General features: G+C 53.6%; 1 pseudogene; it reads left to right on the top strand.

The window, feature by feature from the left end:
- The first annotated feature begins 794 nt into the window (after window positions 1–794).
- LOC121564243 overlaps window positions 795–27474 on the top strand; it is a 41611-nt pseudogene continuing 14931 nt past the window's right edge.

The following is a 27474-nucleotide window of genomic DNA, read 5'->3' as shown; positions in this document are numbered from 1 at the left end:
ACAACGACCCTAAGCACACAGCCAAGACAACACAGGAGTGGCTTCGGGACAAGTCTCTGAAAGTCCTTGAGTGGCCCAGCAGAGCCCGGACTTGAACCCGATCGAACATCTCTGGAGAGACCTGAAAATAGCTGTGCAGCGACACTCCCCATGCAACCTGACAGAGCTTGAGAGGATCTGCAGAGAAGAATGGGAGAAACTCCCCAAATACAGGTGTGCCAAGCTTGTAGCGTCATGCCCAAGAAGACTCTAGGCTGTAATCGCTGCCAAAGGTGCTTCAACAAAGTACTGAGTAAAGGGTCTGAATACTTATGTAAAATGTGATATTTCATTTTTTTATTTTTTTATAAATTTGTAAAAATGTAAAAACCAATTTTTGCTTTGTCATTATTTATTTAATCAATTTTAGAATAAGGCTGTAACGTAACAAAATGTGGAAAAATTCAAGGGGTCTGAATACTTTCCGAATGCAGGTTTTCATCACACTAACCATCTCCCTCTCTCTCTCCCTCGCTCTCTCTCCCTCTCCGTCTCTCTCTCCCTCTCTCTCTCTCTCTCTCTCTCTCTCTCTCTCTCTCCTCTCTCCCTCTCCGTCTCTCTCTCTCCTCTCTCTCTCTCTCTCTCTCTCTCTCTCTCTCTCTCTCTCTCCCTCTCTCTCTCTCTCTCTCTCTCTCTCTCTCTCCCTCTCTCCCTCCCTCTCCCTCTCTCCTCTCTCCCTCTCTCCCTCTCTCCCTCACTCTCTCTCTCTCCCTCTCCCTCTCTCCCTCTCTCCCTCCCTCTCCTCTCCTCTCCACAGTGGGTCTCCTCTCCTCCAGCCAGCCCAGGTCTGCGACGTGTTGAAGGGTTTCATCATGGTGTTGTGTTACGTCATGATGAGCTACGTAGACTACAGCATGATGTATCACCTGATCAGAGGACAGTCTGTCATCAAACTATATATAATCTACAACATGCTAGAGGTACACACACTGGGACACACAGCCTCTCTACACCGAGACACACAGCCTCTACACCGAGACACACAGCCTCTACACCGACACACAGCCTCTACACCGAGACACACAGCCTCTACACCGAGACACACAGCCTCTACACCGAGACACACAGCCTCTACACCGAGACACACAGCCTCTACACCGAGACACACAGCCTCTACACCGAGACACACAGCCTCTACACTGAGACACACAGCCTCTACACCGAGACACACAGCCTCTACACCGAGACACACAGCCTCTACACCGAGACACACAGCCTCTACACCGAGACACACAGCCTCTACACTGAGACACACAGCCTCTACACTGAGACACACAGCCTCTACACTGAGACACACAGCCTCTACACTGAGACACACAGCCTCTACACCGAGACACACAGCCTCTACACCGAGACACACAGCCTCTACACAGAGCCTCTACACCGAGACACACAGCCTCTACACCGAGACACACAGCCTCTACACTGAGACACACAGCCTCTACACCGAGACACACAGCCTCTACACCGAGACACACAGCCTCTACACCGAGACACACAGCCTCTACACAGAGACACACAGCCTCTACACTGAGACACACAGCCTCTACACTGAGACACACAGCCTCTACACCGAGACACACAGCCTCTACACAGAGACACACAGCCTCTACACTGAGACACACAGCCTCTACACCGAGACACACAGCCTCTACACTGAGACACACACAGAGACACACAGCCTCTACACCGAGACACACAGCCTCTACACCGAGACACACAGCCTCTACACCGAGACGCACAGCCTCTACACCGAGACGCACAGCCTCTACACCGAGACGCACAGCCTCTACACGGAGAGCCTCTACACTGAGACACACAGCCTCTACACTGAGACACACAGCCTCTACACTGAGACACACAGCCTCTACACTGAGACACACAGCCTCTACACTGAGACACACACAGAGACACACAGCCTCTACACCGAGAAACACAGCCTCTACACCGAGACACACAGCCTCTACACCGAGACGCACAGCCTCTACACCGAGACGCACAGCCTCTACACGGAGAGCCTCTACACAGAGACACACAGCCTCTACACCGAGACACACAGCCTCTACACCGAGACGCACAGCCTCTACACTGAGACACACAGCCTCTACACTGAGACACACAGCCTCTACACTGAGACACACAGCCTCTACACTGAGACACACAGCCTCTACACCGAGACGCACAGCCTCTACACCGAGACACACAGCCTCTACACTGAGACACACAGCGACACACAGGCTCTACACTGAGACACACAGCCTCTACACCGAGACACACAGCCTCTACACCGAGACACACAGCCTCTACACCGAGACGCACAGCCTCTACACTGAGACACACAGCCTCTACACCGAGACACACAGCCTCTACACCGAGACACACAGCCTCTACACTGAGACACACCGCCTCTACACCGAGACACACCGCCTCTACACCGAGACACACAGCCTCTACACCGAGACACACAGCCTCTACACCGAGACACAGAGCCTCTACGCTGAGACACACAGCCTCTACACTGAGACACACAGCCTCTACACACAGCCTCTACACAGAGACACACAGCCTCTACACCGAGACACACAGCCTCTACACCGAGACACACAGCCTCTACACCGAGACACACAGCCTCTACACCGAGACACACAGCCTCTACGCTGAGACACACAGCCTCTACACTGAGACACACAGCCTCTACACACAGCCTCTACACAGAGACACACAGCCTCTACACCGAGACACACAGCCTCTACACCGAGACACACAGCCTCTACACCGAGACACACAGCCTCTACACACAGCCTCTACACCGAGACACACAGCCTCTACACTGAGACACACAGCCTCTACACTGAGACACACAGCCTCTACACACATCCTCTACACCGAGACACACAGCCTCTACACTGAGACACACAGCCTCTACACCGAGACACACAGCCTCTACACCGAGACACACAGCCTCTACACCGAGACACACAGCCTCTACACCGAGACACACAGCCTCTACACCGAGACACACAGCCTCTACGCTGAGACACACAGCCTCTACGCTGAGACACACAGCCTCTACGCTGAGACACACAGCCTCTACACCTGAGACACACAGCCTCTACACCGAGACACACAGCCTCTACACCGAGACACACAGCCTCTACACCGAGACACACAGCCTCTACACCGAGACACACAGCCTCTACACCGAGACACACAGCCTCTACACCGAGACACACACAGAGACACACAGCCTCTACACCGAGACACACAGCCTCTACACCGAGACACACAGCCTCTACACCGAGACACACAGCCTCTACACCGAGACACACAGCCTCTACACCGAGACACACAGCCTCTACGCTGAGACACACAGCCTCTACACCGAGACACACAGCCTCTACACTGAGACACACAGCCTCTACACTGAGACACACACAGAGACACACAGCCTCTACACCGAGAAACACAGCCTCTACACCGAGACACACAGCCTCTACACCGAGACGCACAGCCTCTACACCGAGACGCACAGCCTCTACACCGAGACGCACAGCCTCTACACGGAGAGCCTCTACACAGAGACACACAGCCTCTACACCGAGACACACAGCCTCTACACCGAGACGCACAGCCTCTACACTGAGACACACAGCCTCTACACTGAGACACACAGCCTCTACACCGAGACGCATAGCCTCTACACCGATACACACAGCCTCTACACTGAGACACACAGCGACACACAGGCTCTACACTGAGACACACAGCCTCTACACCGAGACACACAGCCTCTACACCGAGACACACAGCCTCTACACCGAGACGCACAGCCTCTACACTGAGACACACAGCCTCTACACCGAGACACACAGCCTCTACACCGAGACACACAGCCTCTACACTGAGACACACCGCCTCTACACCGAGACACACAGCCTCTACACCGAGACACACAGCCTCTACACCGAGACACAGAGCCTCTACGCTGAGACACACAGCCTCTACACTGAGACACACAGCCTCTACACACAGCCTCTACACAGAGACACACAGCTTCTACACCGAGACACACAGCCTCTACACCGAGACACACAGCCTCTACACCGAGACACACAGCCTCTACACCGAGACACACAGCCTCTACGCTGAGACACACAGCCTCTACACTGAGACACACAGCCTCTACACACAGCCTCTACACTGAGACACACAGCCTCTACACTGAGACACACAGCCTCTACACCGAGACACACAGCCTCTACACCGAGACACACGGCCTCTACACCGAGACACACGGCCTCTACACCGAGACACACAGCCTCTACACCGAGACACACAGCCTCTACACTGAGACACACGGCCTCTACACCGAGACAGACAGCCTCTACACCGAGACACACCGCCTCTACACCGAGACACACACACAGAGACACACAGCCTCTACACCGAGACACACAGCCTCTACACTGAGACACACAGCCTCTACACTGAGACACACAGCCTCTCTACACTGAGACACACAGCCTCTACACTGAGACACACAGCCTCTACACCGAGACACACAGCCTCTACACCGAGACACACAGCCTCTACACCGAGACACACAGCCTCTACACCGAGACGCACAGCCTCTACACCGAGACGCACAGCCTCTACACCGAGACGCACAGCCTCTACACCGAGACGCACAGCCTCTACACTGAGACGCACAGCCTCTACAATGAGACACACAGCCTCTACACAGAGACACACAGCCTCTACACTGAGACACACAGCCTCTACACTGAGACACACAGCCTCTACACCGAGACACACAGCCTCTACACCGAGACACACGGCCTCTACACTGAGACACACGGCCTCTACACCGAGACACACGGCCTCTACACCGAGACACACGGCCTCTACACTGAGACACACAGCCTCTACACTGAGACACACGGCCTCTACACCGAGACAGACAGCCTCTACACCGAGACACACCGCCTCTACACCGAGACACACACACAGAGACACACAGCCTCTACACCGAGACACACAGCCTCTACACTGAGACACACAGCCTCTACACTGAGACACACAGCCTCTATACCGAGACACACAGCCTCTACACAGAGACACACAGCCTCTACACCGAGACACACAGCCTCTACACCGAGACACACAGCCTCTACACCGAGACACACAGCATCTACACCGAGACACACAGCCTCTACACTGAGACACACAGCCTCTACACCGAGACACACAGCCTCTACACTGAGGCACACAGCCTCTACACCGAGACACACAGCCTCTACGCTGAGACACACAGCCTCTACACCGAGACACACAGCCTCTACACCGAGACACACGGCCTCTACACCGAGACACACGGCCTCTACACCGAGACACACGGCCTCTACACCGAGACACACAGCCTCTACACCGAGACACACAGCCTCTACACTGAGACACACAGCCTCTACACCGAGACGCACAGCCTTTACACTGAGACACACAGCCTCTACACCGAGACACACAGCCTCTACACCGAGACACACAGCCTCTACACCGAGACACACGGCCTCTACACCGAGACACACGGCCTCTACACCGAGACACACGGCCTCTACACCGAGACACACAGCCTCTACACCGAGACACACAGCCTCTACACCGAGACACACAGCCTCTACACCGAGACACACAGCCTCTACACAGAGACACAACAGACCAACCATCTATATGTGTGTTTCCCCTGCAGGTAGCAGACAGGTTGTTCTCTTCGTTTGGTCAGGACATTCTGGACGCCCTCTACTGGACCGCTACAGAACCCAAAGAGAAGAAGAGAGCTCATTTAGGAGTTGTACCCCACTTCCTCATGGCTGTTCTATATGTCTGTATCCTTACCTTATTTTTAAAAATTTTATTTCACCTTTATTTAACCAGGTAAGCCAGTTGAGAACAAAAAGCCAGTTGTACCTCACTTCCTCATGGGAGGTTGTTTTCCTGTGTGTGTGTGTTGTAACAGTTTTGACCTGAGGTTATGGTTTGTTAGGGGTGGTAGGTCCAGGTAGGTCACACCACTGTCACACCCCTCTTATGCACGGCTGATGCTGGTTATTTCACAGGGAATGAAAGGGGTTAGTTCCCCATCGGCAGGAGAAGCACTGACACGGTTCAGACAAGTTCAGGGCCGTCACTGTGTGTGTGTGTTATTAGGGTGTTTCCCTGAGTGTGGGTCAGTTCTCCATGCTATCCTGTGTTATTAGGGTGTTTCCCTGAGTGTGGGTCAGTTCTCCATGCTATCCTGTGTTATTAGGGTGTTTTCCTGAGTGTGGGTCAGTTCTCCATGCTATCCTGTGTTATTAGGGTGTTTTTCCTGAGTGTGGGTCAGTTCTCCATGCTATCCTGTGTTATCTGGGGTGTTTTCCTGAGTGTGGGTCAGTTCTCCATGCTATCCTGTGTTATTGGGGTGTTTTCCTGAGTGTGGGTCAGTTCTCCATGCTATCCTGTGTTATTAGGGTGTTTTCCTGAGTGTGGGTCAGTTCTCCATGCTATCCTGTGTTATTAGGGTGTTTTCCTGAGTGTGGGTCAGTTCTCCATGCTATCCTGTGTTATTAGGGTGTTTCCCTGTGTGTGGGTCAGTTCTCCATGCTATCCTGTGTTATTAGGGTGTTTCCCTGAGTGTGGGTCAGTTCTCCATGCTATCCTGTGTTATTAGGGTGTTTTCCTGTGTGTGGGTCCAGTTCTCCATGCTATCCTGTGTTATTGGGGTGTTTTCCTGAGTGTGGGTCAGTTCTCCATGCTATCCTGTGTTATTGGGGTGTTTCCCTGAGTGTGGGTCAGTTCTCCATGCTATCCTGTGTTATTAGGGTGTTTTCCTGAGTGTGGGTCAGTTCTCCATGCTATCCTGTGTTATTAGGGTGTTTTCCTGAGTGTGGGTCAGTTCTCCATGCTATCCTGTGTTATTGGGGTGTTTTCCTGAGTGTGGGTCAGTTCTCCATGCTATCCTGTGTTATTGGGGTGTTTTCCTGAGTGTGGGTCAGTTCTCCATGCTATCCTGTGTTATTAGGGTGTTTTCCTGAGTGTGGGTCAGTTCTCCATGCTATCCTGTGTTATTAGGGTGTTTCCCTGTGTGTGGGTCAGTTCTCCATGCTATCCTGTGTTATTAGGGTGTTTCCTGAGTGTGGGTCAGTTCTCCATGCTATCCTGTGTTATTAGGGTGTTTTCCTGAGTGTGGGTCAGTTCTCCATGCTATCCTGTGTTGTTGGGGTGTTTTCCTGAGTGTGGGTCAGTTCTCCATGCTATCCTGTGTTATTGGGGTGTTTTCCTGAGTGTGGGTCAGTTCTCCATGCTATCCTGTGTTATTGGGGTGTTTCCTGAGTGTGGGTCAGTTCTCCATGCTATCCTGTGTTATTAGGGTGTTTTCCTGAGTGTGGGTCAGTTCTCCATGCTATCCTGTGTTATTAGGGTGTTTTCCTGAGTGTGGGTCAGTTCTCCATGCTATCCTGTGTTATTGGGGTGTTTTCCTGAGTGTGGGTCAGTTCTCCATGCTATCCTGTGTTATTAGGGTGTTTTCCTGAGTGTGGGTCAGTTCTCCATGCTATCCTGTGTTATTAGGGTGTTTTCCTGAGTGTGGGTCTGTTCTCCATGCTATCCTGTGTTATTAGGGTGTTTCCCTGTGTGTGGGTCAGTTCTCCATGCTATCCTGTGTTATTAGGGTGTTTCCCTGAGTGTGGGTCAGTTCTCCATGCTATCCTGTGTTATTAGGGTGTTTTCCTGTGTGTGGGTCAGTTCTCCATGCTATCCTGTGTTATTGGGGTGTTTTCCTGTGTGTGGGTCAGTTCTCCATGCTATCCTGTGTTATTAGGGTGTTTCCCTGAGTGTGGGTCAGTTCTCCATGCTATCCTGTGTTATTAGGGTGTTTCCCTGTGTGTGGGTCAGTTCTCCATGCTATCCTGTGTTATTAGGGTGTTTCCTGTGTGTGGGTCGGTTCTCCATGCTATCCTGTGTTATTAGGGTGTTTTCCTGAGTGTGGGTCAGTTCTCCATGCTATCCTGTGTTATTAGGGTGTTTTCCTGAGTGTGGGTCAGTTCTCCATGCTATCCTGTGTTATTAGGGTGTTTTCCCTGAGTGTGGGTCAGTTCTCCATGCTATCCTGTGTTATTAGGGTGTTTCCCTGAGTGTGGGTCAGTTCTCCATGCTATCCTGTGTTATTAGGGTGTTTCCCCTGTGTGTGGGTCAAGTTCTCCATGCTATCCTGTGTTATTAGGGTGTTTTCCTGAGTGTGGGTCAGTTCTCCATGCTATCCTGTGTTATTAGGGTGTTTTCCTGAGTGTGGGTCAGTTCTCCATGCTATCCTGTGTTATTGGGGGTGTTTTCCTGAGTGTGGGTCAGTTCTCCATGCTATCCTGTGTTATTGGGGTGTTTTCCTGAGTGTGGGTCAGTTCTCCATGCTATCCTGTGTTATTAGGGTGTTTTCCTGAGTGTGGGTCAGTTCTCCATGCTATCCTGTGTTATTAGGGTGTTTCCCTGAGTGTGGGTCAGTTCTCCATGCTATCCTGTGTTATTAGGTGTTTTCCTGTGTGTGGGTCAGTTCTCCATGCTATCCTGTGTTATTGGGGTGTTTTTCCTGAGTGTGGGTCAGTTCTCCATGCTATCCTGTGTTATTAGGTTGTTTCCCTGAGTGTGGGTCAGTTCTCCATGCTATCCTGTGTTATTGGGGTGTTTTCCTGAGTGTGGGTCAGTTCTCCATGCTATCCTGTGTTATTAGGGTGTTTTCCTGAGTGTGGGTCAGTTCTCCATGCTATCCTGTGTTATTGGGGTGTTTTCCTGAGTGTGGGTCAGTTCTCCATGCTATCCTGTGTTATTAGGGTGTTATCCTGAGTGTGGGTCAGTTCTCCATGCTATCCTGTGTTATTGGGGTGTTTTCCTGAGTGTGGGTCAGTTCTCCATGCTATCCTGTGTTATTAGGGTGTTTCCCTGAGTGTGGGTCAGTTCTCCATGCTATCCTGTGTTATTAGGGTGTTTTCCTGAGTGTGGGTCAGTTCTCCATGCTATCCTGATCATGGTCCAGGCCACTACTCTCAACGTAGCCTTCAACTCTCACAACAAGTCTCTACTCACCATCATGATGTCTAACAACGTGAGTACACACACACTGAGACACACACACACACACACACACACACACACACACACATGAGACACACACACACACACACACTGAGACACACACACACACTGAGACACACACACACACACACACTGAGACACACACACACACTGAGACACACACACACACACACACACACACACACACACACTGAGACACACACAGGCACACTGAGACACACACACACACACACTGAGACACACACACACACACACACACACACTGACACACACACACACACTGAGACACACACACACTGAGACACACACAGGCACACTGAGACACACACACACACACACACACACTGAGGCACACACACACACACTGAGACACACACAGGCACACTGAGACACACACACACACACACACTGAGACACACACACACACACACTGAGACACACACAGGCACACTGAGACACACACACACACACACACACACACACACACACTAAGAGACACACACACACACTGAGACACACACACACACACTGAGACACACACACACACTGACACACACACACACACACACACACTGAGACACACACACACACTGAGACACACACACACACACACACACTTAGACACACACACACACACACACACTGAGACACACACAGGCACACTGAGACACACACACACACACACACACACACTGAGACACACACACACACACACACTGAGACACACACAGGCACACTAAGACACACACACACACACTGAGACACACACACACACACACAGAGCGGTGACTGTTGTGTTTCTCTGTAGTTTGTGGAGATCAAAGGAAGTGTGTTTAAGAAGTTTGAGAAGAACAACCTCTTTCAGATGTCTAACAGTGGTGAGTACAACTAACCCCTGGCCTCTCTAACCCCTGGCCTCTCTAACCCCTGGCCTCTCTAACCCCTGGCCTCTCTAACCCCTGGCCTCTCTAACCCCTGGCCTCTCTAACCCCTGGCCTCTCTAACCCCTGGCCTCTCTAACCCCTGGCCTCTCTAACCCCTGGCCTCTCTAACCCCTGGCCTCTTAACCCCTGGCCTCTCTAACCCCTGGCCTCTCTAACCCCTGGCCTCTCTAACCCTGGCCTCTCCCTCAACCCCCTGGCCTCTCTAACCCCTGGCCTCTCTAACCCTGGCCTCTCTAACCCCTGGCCTCTCTAACCCCTGGCCTCTCTAACCCTGGCCTCTCTAACCCCTGGCCTCTCTAACCCCTGGCCTCTCTAACCCCTGGCCTCTCTAACCCCTGGCCTCTCTAACCCCTGGCCTCTCTAACCCCTCTAACCCCTGGCCTCTAACCCCTCTCCTAACCCTGGCCTCTCCAACCCCTGGCCTCTCTAACCCCTGGCCTCTCTAACCCCTGCCCCTGGCCTCTAACCCCTGGCCTCTAACCCCTGGCCTCTCTAACCCCTGGCCTCTCTAACCCCTGGCCTCTCTAGGCCTCTCCTAACCCTGGCCTCTCTCAACCCTGGCCTCTCAACCCCTGGCCTCTCAACCCCTGGCCTCTCAACCCCTGGCCTCTCTAACCCCTGGCCTCTCTAACCCCTGGCCTCTCTAACCCCTGGCCTCTCTAACCCCTGGCCTCTCCTAACCCCTGGCCTCTAACCCCTGGCCTCTCTAACCCCTGGCCTCTCTAACCCCTGGCCTCTCTAACCCCTGGCCTCTCTAGCCTCTCTAACCCCTGGCCTCTCTAACCCCTGGCCTCTCTAACCCTGGCCTCTCTAACCCCTGGCCTCTCTAACCCCTGGCCTCTCTAACCCCTGGCCTCTCTAACCCCTGGCCTCTCTAACCCCTGGCCTCTCTAACCCTCCTCTAACCCCTGGCCTCTCTAACCCTGGCCTCTCTAACCCTGCCTCTCTAACCCCTGGCCTCTCTAACCCCTGGCCTCTCTAACCCCTGGCCTCTCAACCCCTGGCCTCTCTAACCCCTGACCTCTCTAACCCCTGGCCTCTCTAACCCCTGGCTCTACCTGGCCTCTCTAACCCTGGCCTCTAACCCTGGCCTCTCTAACCCTGGCCTCTCTAACCCCTGGCCTCTCTAACCCCTGTCCTCTCTAACCCCTGGCCTCTCTAACCCTGGCCTCTCTAACCCCTGGCCTCTCTAACCCCTGGCCTCTCTAACCCCTGGCCTCTCTAACCCCTGGCCTCTAACCCTGACCTCTAACCCTGGCCTCTCTAACCCTCTCTAACCTCTGGCCTCTCTAACCCCTGGCCTCTTAACCCCTGGCCTCTCTAACCCCTGCCTCTCTAACCCCTGGCCTCTCTAACCCTGGCCTCTCTAACCCCTGGCCTCTCTAACCCCTGGCCTCTAACCCCTAACCCCTGGCCTCTAACCCCTGGCCTCTCTAACCCCTGGCCTCTCTAACCCCTGGCCTCTCTAACCCTGGCCTCTCTAACCCCTGGCCTCTCTAACCCCTGGCCTCTAACCCTGGCCTCTCTAACCCCTGGCCTCTTCCCCTGGCCTCTCTAACCCCTGGCCTCTCTAACCCCTGGCCTCTCTAACCCCTGGCCTCTCTAACCCCTGGCCTCTCTAACCCCTGGCCTCTCTAACCCCTGGCCTCTCTAACCCCTGGCCTCTCAAACCCCTGGCCTCTAACCCTGGCCTCTAACCCTCTGGCCTCTCTAACCCCTGGCCTCTCTAACCCCTGGCCTCTCTAACCCCTGGCCTCTCACTCTAACCCTGGCCTCTCTAACCCCTGGCCTCTCTAACCCCTGGCCTCTCTAACCCTGCCCTCCTGGCCTCTCTAACCCTGGCCCCCCTCTCTAACCCCTGGCCTCTCTGGCCTCTAACCCCTGGCCTCTCTAACCCTGGCCTCTAACCCCTGGCCTCTCCTAACCCTGGCCTCTCCTGGCCCTAACCTCTCTGGCCCTGCCTCTAACCCCTGGCCTCTCTAACCCGCCTAACCCCTGGCCTCTCTAACCCCTGGCCTCTTCTCTAACCCTGGCCTCTCTAACCCCTGGCCTCTCTAACCCCTGGCCTCTCTAACCTCTCTAACCCCTGGCCTCTCTAACCCCTGGCCTCTCTAACCCCTGGCCTCTCTAACCCCTGGCCTCTCTAACCCCTGGCCTCTCTAACCCTGGCCTCTCTAACCCCTGGCCTCTCTAACCCCTGGCCTCTCTAACCCTGTCCTCTCTAACCCCTGGCCTCTCTAACCCCTGGCCTCTCTAACCCTCTAACCCCTGGCCTCTCTAACCCTCTCGGCCTCTCTAACCCCCTGGCCTCTCTAACCTCCTGGCCTCTCTAACCCCTGGCCTCTCTAACCCCTGGCCTCTCTAACCCCTGGCCTCTCTAACCCCTGGCCTCTCTAACCCCTGGCCTCTAACCCCCTGGCCTCTCTAACCCCTGGCCTCTCTAACCCCTGGCCTCTCTAACCCCTGGCCTCTCTAACCCCTGGCCTCTCTAACCCCCTGGCCTCTCTAACCCTGGCCTCTCTAACCCCTGGCCTCTCTAACCCCTGGCCTCTCTAACCCCTGGCCTCTCTAACCCCTGGCCTCTCTAACCCCTGGCCTCTCCTAACCCCTGGCCTCTCTAACCCCTGGCCTCTCTCAACCCTGGCCTCTCTAACCCCTGGCCTCTCTAACCCTGGCCTCTCTAACCCCTGGCCTCTCTAACCCCTGGCCTCTCTAACCCGCTCTAACCCCTGGCCTCTCTAACCCTGGCCTCTCCCTAACCCTGGCCTCTTAACCCCTCCTAACCCCTGGCCTCTCTAACCCCTGGCCTCTCTAACCCCTGGCCTCTCTAACCCTGGCCTCTCTAACCCCTGGCCTCTCTAACCCTGGCCTCTCTAACCCCTGGCCTCTCTAACCCCTGGCCTCTTACGGCCTCTCTAACCCCTGGCCTCTCTAACCCCTGGCCTCTCTAACCTCCCTGGCCTCTCTAACCCCTGGCCTCTCTAACCCCTGGCCTCTCTAACCCCTGGCCTCTCTAACCCCTGGCCTCTCTAACCCCTGGCCTCTAACCCCTGGCCTCTCTAACCTGGCCTCTCTAACCCTGGCCTCTCTAACCCCTGGCCTCTCTAACCCCCTGGCCTCTCTAACCCCTGGCCTCTCTAACCCCTGGCCTCTCTAACCTCTCTAACCCCTGGCCTCTCTAACCCCTGGCCTCTCTAACCTCTCTAACCCCTGGCCTCTCTAACCCCTGGCCTCTCTAACCCCTGGCCTCTCTAACCCCTGGCCTCTCTAACCCCTGGCCTCTCTAACCCCTGGCCTCTCTAACCCCTGGCCTCTCTAACCCTGGCCTCTCTACCCCCTGGCCTCTCTAACCCCTGGCCTCTCTAACCCCTGGCCTCTCTAACCCCTGGCCTCTCTAACCCCTGGCCTCTCTAACCTCTGGCCTCTCTAACCCCTGGCCTCTCTAACCCCTGGCCTCTCTAACCCCTGGCCTCTAACCCCTGGCCTCTCTAACCCCTGGCCTCTCTAACCCCTGGCCTCTCTAACCCTCCCTCTAACCCCTGGCCTCTCTAACCCTGGCCTCTCTAACCCCTGGCCTCTCTAACCCCTGGCCTCTCTAACCCCTCAACCCTGGCCTCTCTAACCCCTGGCCTCTCTAACCCCTGGCCTCTCTAACCTCTCTAACCCCTGGCCTCTAACCTCTCTAACCCTGGCCTCTAACCCTGGCCTCTCTAACCCCTGGCCTCTCTATAACCCTGGCCTCTCTAACCCCTGGCCTCTCTTAACCCCTGGCCTCTAACCCCCTGGTCCTCTCTAACCCCTGGCCTCTCTAACCTCTCTAACCCCTGGCCTCTCTAACCCCTGGCCTCTCTAACCCCTGGCCTCTCTAACCCCCTGGCCTCTCTAACCCTGGCCTCTCTAACCCTCTCTAACCCCTGGCCTCTCTAACCCCTGGCCTCTCTAACCCCTGGCCTCTCTAACCCCTGGCCTCTCTAACCCCTGGCCTCTCTAACCCCTGGCCTCTAACCCTGGCCTCTCTAACCCCTGGCCTCTCTAACCCCTGGCCTCTAACCCCTGGCCTCTCTAACCCCTGGCCTCTCTAACCCCTGGCCTCTCTAACCCCTGGCCTCTCTAACCTCTCTAACCCTGGCCTCTCTAACCCCTGGCCTCTCAACCCCTGGCCTCTCTAACCCCTGGCCTCTCTAACCCCTGGCCTCTCTAACCCCTGGCCTCTCTAACCCCTGGCCTCTAACCCCCTGGCCTCTCCAACCCCTGGCCTCTCTAACCCCTGGCCTCTCTAACCCCTGGCCTCTCCTAACCCCTGGCCTCTCTAACCCCTGGCCTCTCTAACCCCTGGCCTCTCTAACCCCTGGCCTCTCTAACCCCTGGCCTCTCTAACCCCTGGCCTCTCTAACCCCTGGCCTCTCTAACCCTGGCCTCTCTAACCCCTGGCCTCTCTAACCCTGGCCTCTCTAACCCCTGGCCTCTCTAAACCCTGGCCTCTAACCCCTGGCCTCTCTAACCCCTGGCCTCTCTAACCCTGGCCTCTCTAACCCCTGGCCTCTCTAACCCCTGGCCTCTCTAACCCCTGGCCTCTAACCCCTGGCCTCTCTAACCCCTGGCCTCTCTAACCCCTGGCCTCTCTAACCCCTGGCCTCTCTAACCCTGGCCTCTCTAACCCCTGGCCTCTCTAACCCCTGGCCTCTCTAACCCTGGCCTCTAACCCTGGCCTCTCTAACCCCTGGCCTCTCTAACCCCTGGCTCTCTAACCCTGGCCTCTCTAACCCCTGGCCTCTCTAACCCTGGCCTCTCTAACCCCTGGCCTCTCTAACCCCTGGCCTCTCTAACCCCTCTCAACCTCTGGCCTCTCTAACCCCTGGCCTCTCTAACCCCTGGCCTCTCTAACCCCTGGCCTCTCTCTAACCCCTGGCCTCTCTAACCCCCCTGGCCTCTCTAACCCCTGGCCTCTCTAACCCCTGGCCTCTCTAACCCCTGGCCTCTCTAACCCCTGGCCTCTCTAACCCCTGGCCTCTCCCTAACCTCTCTAACCCTGGCCTCTCAACCCCCCTGGCCTCTCTAACCCCTGGCCTCTCAACCCTGGCCTCTCTAACCCTGGCCTCTCTAACCCCTGGCCTCTCTAACCCCTGGCCTCTCTAACCCCTGGCCTCTCACTCTCTAACCCCGGCCTCTAACCCCTGGCCTCTCTAACCCCTGGCTCTCTCCTAACCCCTGGCCTCTCTAACCCTGGCCTCTCTAACCCCTGGCCTCTCTAACCCTGGCCTCTCTAACCCCTGGCCTCTCTAACCCCTGGCCTCTCTAACCCCTGGCCTCTCTAACCTCTCTAACCCCTGGCCTCTCTAACCCCTGGCCTCTCAACCCCTGGCCTCACCCTCTAACCCCTGGCCTCTCTAACCAACCCTGGCCTCTCTAACCCCTGGCCTCTCTAACCCCCTGGCCTCTCTAACCCTGGCCTCTCTAACCCCTGGCCTCTCAACCCCTGGCCTCTCTAACCCCTGGCCTCTCTAACCCCTGGCCTCTCTAACCCTGGCCTCTCCTAACCCCTGGCCTCTCTAACCCCTGGCCTCTCTAACCCCTGGCCTCTCTAACCCCTGGCCTCTCTAACCCCTGGCCTCTCTAACCCCTGGCCTCTCTAACCTCTCTAACCCCTGGCCTCTCTAACCCCTGGCCTCTCTAACCCCTGTCCTCTCTAACCCCTGGCCTCTCTAACCCCTGGCCTCTCTAACCCCTGGCCTCTCTAACCCCTGGCCTCTCTAACCCCTGACCTCTCTAACCCCTGGCCTCTCTAACCTCTCTAACCCCTGGCCTCTCTAACCCCTGGCCTCTCTAACCCCTGTCCTCTCTAACCCCTGTCCTCTCTAACCCCTGGCCTCTCTAACCCCTGTCCTCTAACCCCTGGCCTCTCTAACCCCTGGCCTCTCTAACCTCTCTAACCCCTGGCCTCTCTAACCCCTGGCCTCTCTAACCCCTGGCCTCTCTAACCTCTTTAACCCCTGGCCTCTCTAACCCCTGTCCTCTCTAACCCCTGGCCTCTCTAACCCCTGGCCTCTCTAACCCCTGGCCTCTCTAACCCCTGGCCTCTCTAACCCCTGGCCTCTCTAACCCCTGTCCTCTCTAACCCCTGGCCTCTCTAACCCCTGGCCTCTCTAACCTCTTTAACCCCTGGCCTCTCTAACCCTGTCCTCTCTAACCCCTGGCCTCTCTAACCCTGGCCTCTCTAACCCCTGTCCTCTCTAACCCCTGGCCTCTCTAACCCCCTGGCCTCTCTAACCTCTCTAACCCCTGGCCTCTCTAACCCCTGGCCTCTCTAACCCCTGGCCTCTCTAACCCTGGCCTCTCTAACCCCTGGCCTCTCTAACCCCTGGCCTCTCTAACCCCTGGCCTCTAACCTCTCTTAACCCCTGGCCTCTACTCTAACCCCTGGCCTCTCTAACCCCTGGCCTCTCTAACCCCTAACCTCTCTAACCCCTGGCCTCTCTAACCCCTGGCCTCTCTAACCCCCTGGCCTCTCTAACCCCTGGCCTCTCTAACCCCTGGCCTCTCTAACCCTGGCCTCTCTAACCCCTGGCCTCTCTAACCCCTGGCCTCTCTAACCCTGGCCTCTCTAACCCCTGGCCTCTCTAACCCCTGGCCTCTCTCCTCTAACCCCTGGCCTCTCTAACCCCTGGCCTCTCTAACCCCCTGGCCTCTCTAACCCCTGGCCTCTCTAACCCCCTCTCTAACCTCCCTGGCCTCTCTAACCCCTGGCCTCTCTAACCTCTCTAACCCTGGCCTCTCTAACCCCTAACCCTGGCCTCTCTAACCCCTGGCCTCTAACCCCCTGGCCTCTCTAACCCCTGGCCTCTCTAACCTCTCTAACCCCTGGCCTCTCTAACCCCTGGCCTCTCTAACCCCTGGCCTCTCTAACCCCTGGCCTCTCTAACCCCTGGCCTCTCTAACCCCTGGCCTCTCTAACCCCTGGCCTCCCTAACCCCTGGCCTCTCAACCCCTGGCCTCTCTAACCTCTCTAACCCCCTGGCCTCTCTAACCCCTGGCCTCTCTAACCCCTGTCCTCTCTAACCCCTGTCCTCTCTAACCCCTGGCCTCTCTAACCCCTGTCCTCTCTAACCCCTGGCCTCTCTAACCCCTGGCCTCTCTAACCTCTCTAACCCCTGGCCTCTCTAACCCCTGGCCTCTCTAACCCCTGGCCTCTCTAACCTCTTTAACCCCTGGCCTCTCTAACCCCTGTCCTCTCTAACCCCTGGCCTCTCTAACCCCTGGCCTCTCTAACCCCTGGCCTCTCTAACCCCTGGCCTCTCTAACCCCTGTCCTCTCTAACCCCTGGCCTCTCTAACCCCTGGCCTCTAACCTCTAACCCCTGGCCTCTAACCCCCTGTCCTCTCTAACCCGGCCTCTCTAACCCCTGGCCTCTCTAACCCCTGTCTCTCTAACCCCTGGCCTCTCTAACCCCTGGCCTCTCTAACCCCTGGCCTCTCAACCCCTGGCCTCTCTAACCCCCTGGCCTCTCTAACCCCTGGCCTCTCTAACCTCTGGCCTCTCTAACCCCTGGCCTCTCCCCTCTAACCCTGGCCTCTCAACCCCTGGCCTCTACCCTAACCTCTCTAACCCCTGGCCTCTCCTAACCCCTGGCCCTCTAACCCTGGCCTCTCTAACCCCTGGCCTCTCTAACCCCTGGCCTCTCTAACCCTCTGGCCTCTCTACCTGGCCTCTCTAACCCCTGGCCTCTCTAACCCCTGGCCTCTCTAACCCCTGGCCTCTCTAACCCCTGGCCTCTCTAACCCCTGGCCTCTCTAACCCCTGGCCTCTCTAACCCCCTCTAATTCCTGGCCTCTCTAACCCCTGGCCTCTCTAACCCCTGGCCTCTCTAACCCCTGGCCTCTCAACCCTGGCCTCTCTAACCCTCTAACCCCTGGCCTCTAACCCCTGGCCTCTCTAACCTCTCTAACCCCTGGCCTCTAACCCCTGGCCTCTCTAACCTCTCTAACCCCTGGCCTCTCTAACCCTGGCCTCTCTAACCTCTCTAACCCCTGGCCTCTCTAACCCCCCTAACCCCTGGCCTCTCTAACCCCTGGCCTCTCTAACCCTGGCCTCTCTAACCTCTGGCCTCTCTAACCTCTCTAACCCCTGGCCTCTCTAACCCCTGGCCTCTCTAACCCCTCTAACCCCTGACCTCTCTAACCCCTGGCCTCTAACCCCTGGCCTCTCTAACCCCTGGCCTCTCTAACCCCTGGCCTCTCTAACCCCTGGCCTCTCTAACCTCTCTAACCCCTGGCCTCTCTAACCCCTGGCCTCTCTAACCCTTTGGCCTCTCTAACCCTGGCCTCTCTAACCCCTGGCCTCTCTAACCCCTGGCCTCTCTAACCTCCACCTGGCCTCTCTAACCCCTGGCCTCTCTAACCTCTCTAACCCCTGGCCTCTCTAACCCCTGGCCTCTCTAACCCTCTCTCTAACCCCTGGCCTCTCTAACCCCTTGTCCTCTCTAACCCCTGGCCTCTCTAACCTCTCTAACCCCTGGCCTCTCTAACCTCTCTAACCCCTGGCCTCTCTAACCCCTGGCCTCTCTAACCCCTGTCCTCTCAACCCTGGCCTCTCTAACCTTTCTAACCCCTGGCCTCTCTAACCCCTGGCCTCTCTAACCCTGTCCTCTCTAACCCCATGGCCTCTCTAACCTCTCAACCCTGGCCTCTCTAACCCCTGGCCTCTCTTCTAACCCCTGGCCTCTCTAACCCCTGACCTCTCTAACCCCTGGCCTCTCTAACCTCTCTAACCCTGGCCTCTCTAACCCCTGGCCTCTCCTAACCCCTGGCCTCTCTAACCCCTGGCCTCTCTAACCCCTGGCCTCTCTAACCCCTGGCCTCTCTACCCCTGGCCTCTCTAACCTCTCCTCTAACCCCTGGCCTCTCTAACCCCTGGCCTCTCCAACCTCTCTAACCCCTGGCCTCTCTAACCCCTGGCCTCTCAACCCCTGGCCTCTCTAACCCTGGCCTCTCTAACCCCTGGCCTCTCTAACCCTGGCCTCTCTAACCCCTGGCCTCTAACCTCTACCCCTGGCCTCTCTAACCCCTGGCCTCTCTAACCCCTGGCCTCTCTAACCCTCTAACCCCTGGCCTCTCTAACCCTGGCCTCTCTAACCCCTGGCCTCTAACCCTGGCCTCTCTAACCCTGGCCTCTCTAACCCCTGGCCTCTCTAACCCTGGCCTCTACCCCTGACTCTCTAACCCCTGGCCTCTCTAACCCCTGGCCCTCTCAACCCCTGGCCTCTCTAACCCCTGGCCTCTCTAACCCTGGCCTCTCTAACCCCTGGCCTCTCTAACCCCTGGCCTCTCTAACCCCTGGCCTCTCTCTAACCCTGGCCTCTACCCCTGGCCTCTCTAACCCCTGGCCTCTCTAACCTTGGCCTTCTCTAACCCCTGGCCTCTCTAATCCCTCTAACCCCTGACCTCTCTAACCCCTGGCCTCTCTAACCCCTGACCTCTCTAACCCCTGGCCTCTCTAACCTCTCTAACCCCTGGCCTCTCTAACCCCTGGCCTCTCTAACCTTGGCCTCTCTAACCCCTGGCCTCTCTAACCCCTGGCCTCTCTAACCCCTGGCCTCTCTAACCTTGGCCTCTCTAACCCTTGGCCTCTCTAACCCCTGGCCTCTCTAACCCCTGGCCTCTCTAACCCCTGACCTCTCTAACCCCTGGTGGTCATATTCTGCCATTAAAACATTTTTATTCCATCTGGATTGTTATTGAGGTAAATATAACAGTAATCCTGCTCTTCTCCTCTCTCTCTCTCTCTCTCTCTCTCCTCCCCCTCCTCTCTCTCTCTCTCTCTCTCTCTCTCCCCTCCTCCCCCTCTCTCTCTCTCTCCCCTCCTCTCTCTCTCCCCTCCTCTTTCTCCCCTCCTCCCCCCTCTCTCTCTCCACAGATATAAAGGAGCGGTTCACTCGCAACTATGTTCTGTTACTCATTGTCTGTCTACGAAACATGGAGCAGTTCTCCTGGAACCCTGGTAACACTGTCTGTCTGTCTGTCTGTCTGTCTGTCTGTCTGTCTGCCTGTCTGTCTGCCTGTCTCGCCTGTCTGTCTGCCTGTCTGCCTGTCTGTCTGCCTGTCTGCCTGTCTGTCTGCCTGTCTGTCTGTTTGAGCCCCTGCTCAAATACACCAGAGTCCGCTTAACAAGGTCCTGTTGAAAGCTTATTTTTATTTTTTACAATGTGCTGTGTTAGAGCAGGGCTGGAGCAAAAGCCTGCACACCTAGTATCTCCTCTCATGGAGGATGGTTGGCCATCCTGCTCCTAGTATCTCTCCTGGACTCTCCTGGAGGAGGGTTGGCCATCCTGCACCCAGTATCTCCTGGAGGATGGTTGGCCATCCTGCACCCAGTATCTCTCCTGGAGGAGGCTTGGCCATCCTGCTCCTAGTATCTCTCCTGGACTGTCCTGGAGGAGGGTTGGCCATCCTGCACACCCAGTATCGCTCCTGGACTCTCCTGGAGGATGGTTGGCCATCCTGCACACCCACTATCTCTCCTGGAGGATGGTTGGCCATCCTGCACACCCAGTATCTCTCCTGGAGGACGGTTGTCCATCCTGCACATCCAGGATCTCTCTCCTGGAGGAGGGTTGGCCATCCTGCACACCCAGTATCGCTCCTGGACTCTCCTGGAGGATGGTTGGCCATCCTGCACACCCACAGTATCCTCCTGGACTCTCCTGGAGGATGGTTGGCCATCCTGCACACCCAGTATCACTCCTGAACTCTCCCTGGAGGATGGTTGGCCATCCTGCACACCCAGTATCGCTCCTGGACTCTCCTGGAGGATGGTTGGCCATCCTGCACACCCAGTATCACTCCTGGACTCTCCTGGAGGAGGTTGGCCATCCTGCACACCCAGTATCGCTCCTGGACTCTCCTGGAGGATGGTTTGGCCATCCTGCACACCCAGTATCACTCCTGGACTCCTCCTGGAGGACGGTTGGCCATCCTGCACATCCAGTATCGCTCCTGGACTCTCCTGGAGGATGGTTGGCGATCCTGCACACCCAGTATCACTCCTGGACTCTCCTGGAGGACGGTTGGCCATCCCACACCCAGTATCGCTCCTGGACTCTCCTGGAGGATGGTTTAGCCATCCTGCAGCACCCAGTATCACTCCTGGACTCTCTTGGAGGACGGTTAGCCATCCTGCACGATCCAGTATCGCTCTCTGGACTCTCCTGGAGGATGGTTGGCCATCCTGCACACCCAGTATCACTCCTGGACTCTCCTGGAGGACGGTTGGCCATCCTGCACACCCAGTATCGCTCCTGGACTCTCCTGGAGGATGGTTGGCCATCCTGCACACCCAATATCGCCAGCCTGGACTCTCCTGGAGGATGGTTGGCCATCCTGCAACATTACAATTACAACCAAATACTTTCTAAAATAATTTCCTCATTCAATGAACCAGAGATCAAATGGCTAAGGTGGGCGAGGTAGCTAACTAAGATGTTGATCTATTTCGAATGCTCAAAATATTCAGCATAGGAGTTACTTGTCAATTAGGCTATTGTAATATATCATAATTACATGGCCAGTGTTGAATAGAGGAGAATCCTAGACCATTTTGTGCACTTTGGAGACGGTTTTACAAGCAGATTTATGCAGCATTATGGACCCGTATCAGCTGGGTGTCTGTATTGATAATGTATCGATCCAGTTATGTTATTGATTAGTGCTGTATTAATATAGTATTGATAATTTCTGATCGGTTATTATGATTGATTAGTGTTGTATTGTTGATGTACTGATTTCATTATTGATTAGTGATGTATTGATAACGTATCTGATCGGTTAATATGATTGATTAGTGTTGTATTGTTAATGTACTGATTTCATTATTGATTAGTGATGTATTGATAACATGCTGATCGGTTAATATGATTGATTAGTGTTGTATTGTTAAGATGTACTTGATTTTTATTGATTAGTGATGTATTGATAACATACTGATCGGGTTAACATTATTGATTTTAATGACAGATCACCTGTGGGTGCTGTTTCTGACGTCGTCATGGTGATAGCATCTGAGGTTACCGTGGATGTCGTCAGCACGCCTTCATCACCAAGTTTAACGACATCACTGCAGACGTAAGAGAGGGTGTGTGTTTGTGTGTGTCTCTTGGGGTATGTGGGAAAACAGCCTGAAATAAAGCTGATATTCTGTGCTGTCTCCTGATATGAAACATTTGATCTCAAATCCAAAATGGTGGAGTAAAGAGCCCAGCTGAAAGAAATGCAGCTTTACTGTCCAGATACATCCAAAATGGTGGAGTAAAGAGCCCAGCTGAAAGAAATGCAGCTTTACTGTCCAGATACATCCAAAGCTGGGATTAAAGAGCCCAGCTGAAAGAAATGCAGCTTTACTGTCCAGATACATCCAAAATGGTGGAGTAAAGAGCCCAGCTGAAAGAAATGCAGCTTTACTGTCCAGATACATCTAAAATGGTGGAGTAAAGAGCCCAGCTGAAAGAAATGCAGCTTTTACTGTCCAGATACATCCAAAATGGTGGGAGTAAAGAGCCCAGCTGAAAGAAATGCAGCTTCTGTCCAGATACATCCAAAATGCTGGAGTAAAGAGCCCAGCTGAAAGAAATGGTAGCTTTCTGTCCAGATACATCCAAAATGCTGGAGAAAAAGAGCCCAGCTGAAGGAAATGCAGCTTTACTGTCCAGATACATCCAAAATGGTGGAGTAAAGAGCCCAGCTGAAAGAAATGCAGCTTTACTGTCCAGATACATCCAAAATGGTGGAGTAAAGAGCCCAGCTGAAAGAAATGCAGCTTTACTGTCCAGATACAATGTTGTTGAGTGTCACTCTACAGATGAGGTCAAATATATTGGCACCTTTTGCATGATTCACTATTCCTTCTAAAATAAGTTGGAATTGAAAAAAAGTTTGGTTTCCTAACTGAAATTTAGATTTTTCGCTTCAAAGTAAAAAACAAATGGCCAGGACTAAATGATTCCAAATAGTTTGGTTGAAGGCGGGTGATTCTAATTTCCTGTGTAATTTATCACACCTGAGGTAAATTGCAGATGCTTACAACTACAGGGTATAAATAGACATTCAACCAGTTTTGATTTGCTGGTGTTTACAGGGTATAAATATACATTCAACCAGTTTTGATTTGCTGGTGTTTACAGGGTATAAATAGACATTCAACCAATTTTTTAAAACAGAACGTTGTGCTCCATCGACGTCGTCAAGGGTGCCAATATATTAGAATTAATCTATATACCACATCTAACTACTGTGCATTCGGAAAGTATTCAGACCCCTTCACTTTTTCCACATTTTGTTACGTTACAGCCTTATTCTAAAGTTGATTTAATAAAAATATGTCCTCATCAATCTACACACAATACCCAATAATGACAAATTGAAAACAGGTTTTTATATATGTTTGCAAATTTATTAAAAATAAAAACAGATACCTTATTTACATAAGTATTCAGACCCTTTGCTATGAGACTCGAAATTGAGCTCCGGTGCATCCTGTTTCCATTGATCATCCTTGAGATGTTTCTACAACTTGATTGGAGTCCACCTGTGGTAAATGTAATTGATTGGACATGATTTGGAAAGGCACACACCTGTCTATATAAGGTCCCACAGTTGACAGTGCATGTCAGAGCAAAAACCAAGCCATGAGGTCGAAGGAATTGTCCGTAGAGCTCCGAGACAGGATTGTGTCGAGGAACAGATCTGGGGAAGGGTACCAAAACATTTCTGCAGCATTGAAGGTCCCCAAGAACACAGTGGCCTCCATCATTCTTAAATGGAAGAAGTTTGGAACCACCAAGACTCTTCCTAGAGCTGGCCGCCCGGCCAAACTGAGCAATCGGGGGAGAAGGGCCTTGGTCAGGGAGGTGACCAAGAACCCGATGGTCACTTTGGCAGAGCTCCAGAGTTCCTCTGTGGCGATGGGAGAACCTTCCAGAAGGACAACCATCTCTGCAGCACTCCACCAATCAGGCCTTTATGGTAGAGTAGCCAGACGGAAGCCACTCCTCAGTAAAAGGCACATGACAGCCCGCTTGGAGTTTGCCAAAAGGCACCTAAAGACTCTCAGGTCTGATGAAACCAAGATGGAACTCTTTGGCCTGAAGGCCAAGCCTCACGTCTGGAGGAAACCTGGCACCATCCCTACGGTGAAGCACGGTGGTGGCAGCATCATGCTGTGGGGATGTTTTTCAGCGGCAGGGACTGGGAGACTATTCAGGATCGAGGGAAAGATGAACGGAGCAAAGTACAGAGAGATCCTTGATGAAAACCTGCTCCAGAGCGCTCAGGACCTCAGACTGGGGTGAAGGTTCACCTTCCAACAGGACAACGACCCTAAGCACACAGCCAAGACAACGCAGGAGTGGCTTCGGGACAAGTCTCTGAATGTCATTGAGTGGCCCAGCCAGAGCCCGGACTTGAACCCGATCGAACATCTCTGGAGAGAACTGAAAATAGCTGTGCAGCGACACTCCCCATCCAACCTGACAGAGCTTGAGAGGATCTGCAGAGAAGAATGTGAGAAACTCCCCAAATACAGGTGTGACAAACTTGTAGTGTCATACCCAAGAAGACTCAAGGCTGTAATCGCTGCCAAAGGTGCTTCAACAAAGTACTGAGTAAAGCGTCTGAATACTTATGTAAAATTTGTTATTTCAGTTTGTCGTCATGGGGAATTGTGTGTAGATTGATGAGGGGGGGAAAAAACAATCCATTTTAGAATAAGGCTGTAACGTAACAAAATGTTGAAAAAGTCAAGGGGTCTGAATACTTTCCGAATGCACAGTATGTCATCAAGGGTGCCAATATACACTGCTCAAAAAAATTAAGGGAACACTAAAATAACACATCCTAGATCTGAATGAATGAAATAATCTTATTAAATACTTTTTTCTTTACATAGTTGAATGTGCTGACAACAAAATCACACAAAAATTATCAATGGAAATCAAATGTATCAACCCATGGAGGTCTGGATTTGGAGTCACCCTCAAAATTAAAGTGGAAAACCACACTACAGGCTGATCCAACTTTGATGTAATGTCCTTAAAACAAGTCAAAATGATGCTCAGTAGTGTGTGGCCTCCACGTGCCTGTATGACCTCCCTACAACGCCTGGGCATGCTCCTGATGAGGTGGCGGATGGTCTCTGAGGGATCTCCTCCCAGACCTGGACTAAAGCATCCGCCAACTCCTGGACAGTCTGTGGTGCAACGTGCGTTGGTGGATGGAGCGAGACATGATGTCCCCTAGATGTGCTCAATTGGATTCAGGTCTGGGGGAACGGGCAGGCCAGTCCATAGCATCAATGCCTTCCTCTTGCAGGAACTGCTGACACACTCCAGCCACATGAGGTCTAGCATTGTCTTGCATTAGGAGGAACTCAGGGCCAACCGCACCAGCATATGGTCTCACAAGGGGTCTGAGGATCTCATCTCGGTACCTAATGGCAGTCAGGCTACCTCTGTGCGAAAGCACATGGAGGGCTGTGCGGCCCCCAAAGAAATGCCACCCCACACCATGACTGACCCAGCGCCAAACCGGTCATGCTGGAGGATGTTGCAGGCAGCAGAACGTTCTCCACGGCGTCTCCAGACTCTGTCACGTCTGTCACGTGCTCAGTGTGAACCTGCTTTCATCTGTGAAGAGCACAGGGCGCCAGTGGCGAATTTGCCAATCTTGGTGTTCTCTGGCAAATGCCAAACGTCCTGCACGGTGTTGGGCTGTAAGCACAACCCCCCACCTGTGGACGTCGGGCCCTCATACCACCCCCTCATGGAGTCTGTTTCTGACCGTTTGAGCAGACACATGCACATTTGTGGCCTGCTGGAGGTCATTTTGCAGGGCTCTGGCAGTGCTCCTCCTGCTCCTCCTTGCACAAGGGGCGGAGGTAGCAGTCCTGCTGCTGGGTTGTTGCCCTCCTACAGCCTCCTCCACGTCTCCTGATGTACTGGCCTGTCTCCTGGTAGCGCCTCCATGCTCTGGACACTACGCTGACAGACACAGCAAACCTTCTTGCCACAGCTCGCATTGATGTGCCATCCTGGATGAGCTGCACTACCTGAGCCACTTATGTGGGGTTGTAGACTCCGACTAATGCTACCACTAGAGTGAAAGCAACGCCAGCATTCAAAAAGTGACCAAAACATCAGCCAGGAAGCATAGGAACTGAGAAGTGGTCTGTGGTCGCCACCTGCAGAACCACTTCTTTATTGGGGTGTCTTGCTAATTGCCTATAATTTCACCTGTTGTCTATTCCATTTGCGCAACAGCATGGAAATGTATTGTCAATCAGTGTTGCTTCCTAAGTGGACAGTTTGATTTCACAGAAGTGTGATTGACTTGGAGTTACATTGTGTTGTTTAAGTGTTCCCTTAATTTTTTTGAGCAGTGTATTAGAGTTAATCTGTATAAAACATCTATGTCATCAAGGGGTGCCAATATATATTAGAGTTAATCTGTATGAAACATCTAACTATGTCATCAGGTGTACGGAGAGTACCGCGCCAGCCTGGCCTTCGACCTCGTCAGCAGCAGACAGAAAAACGTGAGCTTTAAAAATGTATCTTGATGATGAATAGATTGTGTTGATTGTGTTGATTAGTTGTTATTGACGGGGTCATTATTATAATGGTGTTGCTTACCAGGCCTATACAGACTACAGCGACGCAGTCTCCAGGAGAATGGGCTTCATACCACTGCCTTTAGCACTGCTGGTAAGAGACTGACTGGGTGTGTGTGTGTGTGTGTGTGTGTGTCTGTGTGTGTGTGTGTGTGTGTCTGTGTGTGTGTGTGTGTGTGTGTGTGTGTGTGTGTGTCTGTGTGTGTGTCTGTCTCTGTGTGTGTGTCTCTGTGTGTGTCTGTCTCTGTGTGTGTGTGTGTGTGTGTGTGTGTGTCTGTGTGTGTGTGTGTGTCTGTGTGTGTGTCTGTCTGTGTGTGTGTGTCTGTCTGTGTGTGTCTGTCCTTTGTCTGTGTGTGTGTGTGTGTGTGTGTGTGTGTGTGTGTGTGTGTGTGTGTGTGCAGACCTGGGTTCAAGTACTATTTCAGGTATTTAAATTACTTTTCAATTCATTTCAAAATAAGTATTCAGATTTACCTTTTTATTTCAAAAAACAAGTAGTTGAATATTGGAATGTATTTAATCTGAAATACACTGGCTGTGTCCCAATGCCCATACTAACCCTAACCCATACTGGTATCGTAAATAGTAGGCCGTTTGAGTATGCGAAAATAGAACGAATTTCGAAAATCGAGTATACTTTAAATGCCAGGATGTCATCCTCATTTCAGCTTCTCATCTAATAGAATTCACTGAACACTATTGAGGAAGAGAACGGTCTTTA

The sequence above is a fragment of the Coregonus clupeaformis genome, unplaced genomic scaffold, assembly GCF_020615455.1.
Source record: "Coregonus clupeaformis isolate EN_2021a unplaced genomic scaffold, ASM2061545v1 scaf0703, whole genome shotgun sequence".
In the NCBI taxonomy this organism is placed as follows: Eukaryota; Metazoa; Chordata; class Actinopteri; order Salmoniformes; family Salmonidae; genus Coregonus; species Coregonus clupeaformis.
This window is presented reverse-complemented; position numbering and strand designations above follow the sequence as displayed.